The sequence below is a fragment of the Pararge aegeria genome, chromosome Z (genome assembly GCF_905163445.1).
Source record: "Pararge aegeria chromosome Z, ilParAegt1.1, whole genome shotgun sequence".
In the NCBI taxonomy this organism is placed as follows: domain Eukaryota; kingdom Metazoa; phylum Arthropoda; class Insecta; order Lepidoptera; family Nymphalidae; genus Pararge; species Pararge aegeria.
Genome location: NC_053208.1, coordinates 25691050 through 25696149, shown reverse-complemented (window position 1 = coordinate 25696149; position 5100 = coordinate 25691050). Strand labels below are relative to the sequence as shown.

The following is a 5100-nucleotide window of genomic DNA, read 5'->3' as shown; positions in this document are numbered from 1 at the left end:
CCTCACTCTGGAGCCCTGACCATCGGTTGCTTGGGCATTCAAAAGCCCCGCAAGCGGAGGGTGGAAGTTTTTTTTTTATAAATTTTTAATAGTGTTTTTTAATTTATTCTTAAGCATTGTTGTTAATAATTAAAAAAAAAAAAAATAATAATAATAAATGATAGATATAATAAAGAAAATTTGTGCCCAGTAGTAACTACAATTCAAAAGTTAATTTCGAAAATGTAACCAGATTTTGCAAATGTTTATGATAAACCTATGGATGGTTATGTAAACGTGCCATACTTACGCCAAAAAACGACAAAGCAGCGGCTGTCAATGATACGCTGCTGATGTCTTTACAGGGAGCAGAAGTTGTATACTCGATAGACTCGGTGGTCAATATCGACCATGCTATAAATTATCCTGTCGGATTTTTAATTCGTTGAAACCACCGGGTCTGCCATGTCATAGGGTTATGCTATGTGTGGGCCCTCCCATTATGTTACTTAGAAATTTGAAACCACCTAAACTGTGCAAGGGGACCAGACTGAAAGTCAAAGCTTTGCATTCTAATACAGTGGAAGCCACAGTTGTAACTGGGTTAGCGAGAGTTAAAGCTGTATTATTACCACGGATTCCCTTAATTGCAAACGATCTTCCGTTTGAATTCAAAAGATTACAGCTTCCCCTAAAAGCATGCTTTGCAATGACTATAAAAAGAGAAAAAACTGCTTCTCACATGGGCAGTTCTACTTAGCTCGCTCGTAAGCTCACTCAGTAGCTTGGTAGTTTTGGCAACTACTAATAGATCAGTAAAGAATATTGTCTGTAAAAGAATTTAATAGATCATATTTTTCTATTAGCAGCAAGACATATTTTTAAACCTTTGTAGTTAAAATTTACCAAATCAAAAATTTTACTTAACGTGAGCGAAACCGCGGGCAAAAGCTTGTGGTATTTAAAAATAACTAATCTATCGATAATGATTGCAATGCTTCAATATAGAAAAGTATGAAAGTTTTGGCAAACTCAAGCCGTACTTCTAATGAAGAAAAATATTGTACAAAATATTTTTTCAATTATATTAAAAAAATGGTAGATCTATCTGGCTTCTAGGTTTTTTTTTATTTCTTGGTTAGTTATTTGATTTTTGACTTTTCTACGGTTTTGCTAATTATTAGATTACTTATTAAATGCCAGTATTTTAGTAGACCATAATAAGTAAGATTGTAAAAAGATAGATAACGTTTTGGCTTTGGCTTGGTACACCAATACCTTTAATTAAGGCTGTAATCTTATTACTACTGAAATAAGATATCGTGTGTATCAGTTATGAATACATTTTCTTAGTAATGGTTAAAGAGTTATTAAATCGGTTCAGTACTTCAAAAGTTAATTGATTAAATCAAATAAAACTAAACTTTCCTCTTTATGATATTATATAGCTCTTATATAAATTAAGTTTAGATATGTAAACAGTTAGATCTTCGAAATAAAAAAACTATAGGTAACCTTTGTTGCATAGTAAAATCATTATATTCGCAACTGCTTTAAAATACAAAGTATATTTTTAACATTCGCGTTCAAACATAAAATGTAAACTCTAAATAAAACCCCATTTCGCTTTGCAAAATTTATTTATTAGATTGAATACAATGATCACAATATTCCTAGCATGTTAATTTACAAATATTCTTTCCACTCAAATATTTGTAGTAGAGGTGAATCCGAACGCACAGCTGTATATTAATATATTACTATAATATACACGTTGCTCGTCGAGCTGCGTTTTTTGCTGGTGTTTGCTGGAGTTGACAAGGTGCTGGCTTGTTGAGGGCTAACGCCGCTGGGACCAACACGAGGAGCAAAAGCTGGCATGTTCTGACCACGCCGTGCGCGTGCTGGAATAAACAACACCGGTTGAGAGGAAGAAAAGCAACTAATTTTATGGAATTTACGTAAATTTTCTGCTTAGTATCCGAGACTCACTCCGCGTTTGTTTTGTTCATTCAATTAAAAGAACGACGGATTTTTTGTTCTCCCTGTATACAAAATATCCTGCATTTTAAGCTAGAAAATTTCGAATAGATAACTGTATCAATCCGTTTCGACCAACTACAGGTAAGAGCCTAGGCTGTAGACCACCACACAAGCCAAGTGTGGCTTGGTGGGATATTATAATTGCTTAAAACGCAAGTAGCTTAGACAAGTTAGAGGTGAGTGCTGGGATTCGAGCACAGCCCCCGAAAGTGAAGTCGAAGTCCTACGACTTCACTTTCGATTTTTATCGATTTCAGTGATGATTTTATCAAATAAAGGATTTTTTGCAAAATGTTTTTCCCTTGTAAATTGTTTTCTGGTTTTAAGAATATCATGTAGGTATTTTTGTGGTTAATTTAATTTTGATTCTTTCAGCATTTCTGGGCTTATTTGATACAAAAATCTATCCATTCAACCTTGCGTTTTCAACTTTGCGCATTTATAATATTAGTATAAATTATGGGTAAGAGCCGGTCATGGTGCATACTCGTATTTTAAGGTTCAGAATTTAATATTCGAACTTAAATATTTCTTTAAATTTGCTAACGTAAACGGATATGTAACAACTGAGTCTGCAATTTATTTGTTGTGATAGTAATAATATATTAAAGGCTTACTGCGTATTGAGTATTTGTGAATGTTGCTATGCGGCCAGTTCAAGGCACTGTTCAGCACCGCGACGTGAAGTCCCTTTTAGTTCCTGGGCTGGTATTTGTGCTTATCTTTGAGACCCGAGCACCATCCGATACCGGACCTTAGGTTACTGGAAACAAAACGCCAATTAATACACTTTATAGATAACTTCCTCCGTTTCTAAGTTGATTAAACATTTCTGACTTAAGAATTGTACGAAGAAGTGCCAAACTTTATGTTACATATTGCATTTCTTGCCTATATTAATGTTGGATATTTAATTTAACGATAGTTATCACAACATATCTTTATTAATATGATTAAGATGATTTATACAATTGTTGAAAAAAATGTAAATTAACATTACACGTTACGTCGCGCACGTTCGAATCGTAATTTGTTCCCGTAATTAATGTCTAATGGTTGTCACTTGTCACTGAACTAGTGGCGCCGCGTTCCGTTCGGCCCGAATCGGTTGCCGTCAGCTGCCGTCGTCATTTTGGCGCCAACATCTTCTTCCCCCTCAACGTCCTTGGGATGTTGAGGTTTCTAATTTTGACGTCGAAGGCAAAGAGCACAAGTTGTGCACTGCAAGACGTACGATGCCTCTTGTGGTCAATACGTCAGCAACAATCCGCTCCAGGATATAGTTTTGATATTCGCCCCATACGCCATTTGAGTGGAGGCAAGTTAGGTTCTTTGACGACAACCATGTCGCCTTCAAGTAAGTTTCCTTGGTTGACACGCCATTTGGTTCTTTGTTGCAGCTCACACAAGAACTCCTTGCGCCATCGTTCCCAGAAGTGTTGTTTAAATTGCTCAATTTGTTGGAATTGATTTAGGCGATTTGTGTTTGTATTCAATAAAGCTGGCGAAAGCAAAGAGGTAAGTGGTCTACCGATAAGGAAATGCCCAGGAGTCAAAGGAAGTAAGTCAGTTGGATCTGAAGAAAGTGGAGTCTAGAGTTCAAGATTGCTTCGATTTGTATGAACAAATTCGATAATTTTTTGATAATTCCTCGTACGTGAAATGATTATTTCCTAACATGCAATACAAATGATGTTTTGCCGACTTGACGCCTGCTTCTCAAATCCCACCAAAATGCGGAGAGTAAGTCGGTGAGAACTTAAATTTGATGCTTTTATTGGCAGCAAACTAGGTGATTGGTTCATTGTTCTCTACTAATTCTAAAAATTGACAAAGATCGTTGTTTGCGCCGACAAAATTCCGTCCATTATCGCAGTGGATTTCACTTGGCTTTCCTTTCCTAGAAATAAACCTTTTCAAGCAAAGAAGGAAAATGTCTGCGCTATGGTCAAATGCAAGCTCTAAATGTACAGCTCTAGTTGATAAACAAATAAATAGACATAAGTAACCTTTAAGTATTTTACAGCCTCTTCCAAGGCGGTCTCGGACAGGGAACGGTCCTGCAAAATCGACACCTGAAAACTGGAATGGTCAGTTAGGAGTAACCCGGGAAGTAGGTAAATTTCCCATTATAGTATTCAATGTAGTTGCTTTCATTATTCTACATAGTTTGCAATTATTTACTGTGCTACTATTTACTGTACTTCTAGCTAGTCATCTACCTGCAATAGGCCAATAAGTTTGTCGTAAATTGTTTAATAATAATAACGGGCCGCCATGCATAAGTCTTTTATGTTCATGAGTAAATAACAATTTAGAAAAATGATTATTGGAGTCTAATAAAACTGGATGTTTTTATTGTAGTCTTCAACGGAATTTTGGATACGCCCCCCTACGCGCAGGATACCATCTTTATCTACGAAAGGATGCAGTGCAAGCAGGCGTGATCGTGAAGGTAATCATTTGTTGTTATTAAGTAGTTTAAGTTCGATTTCAAAGCTTTCTAATTGATGTTGCTTTAGTAAGTAATTAAGATCTAGACTTAGTTCATCCGTAGTTAGATGACCAGCTTGTCTTGCACTCGGGTGTCTAGTATAATGGATGAATCTAATTAATACGTAACCCAAACTTCTGTGAAGTCTTGAAAATATTGAGAATCTCTCAAAGTTCATTATTTGATCTGCACGTGTAGTTTCGGCATTTACAATTGTGGCTAGAGTAGCTATATTTGAAGATGTAACTATTTGTTTGCCTTTATCAAAGAATTTTCCTTTTCTTTCGGGTAGTTCATTTGTAATCTTTATATGACATGGCCACTCACTTTCATCTTGTAAGAGAAATTTAGGTCCTTGCCACCATTACGTCGCATTCTGAATGTGCTTAGGATCTAAACCACGAGAGGCTAGATCTGCTGGATTGATAGAGCCTGGCACGTGTTTCCAGACATCAGAAGATGTAATTTCTTGAATAATTGCTACTCAACAAACGTTGACAACAAACGTTTTGAGGTCACGAGAATAGGATGATATCTAACCGAGAACTACTGAAGAGTACGTCCAGTAGTATATGTTAGGAGTA

General features: G+C 36.1%; 1 long non-coding RNA gene across 1 annotated transcript; it reads right to left on the bottom strand.

Moving 5' to 3' along the window:
* Positions 1-1629: 1629 nt before the first annotated feature.
* LOC120636657 lies at positions 1630-4097 on the bottom strand. Its single transcript, XR_005659386.1, has 3 exons — positions 3023-4097; positions 2640-2785; positions 1630-1883 (listed from the first exon to the last, which is right to left on the bottom strand). It is a non-coding gene; the product is annotated as an uncharacterized LOC120636657 (long non-coding RNA).
* Between the last annotated feature and the right edge of the window lie 1003 nt (positions 4098-5100).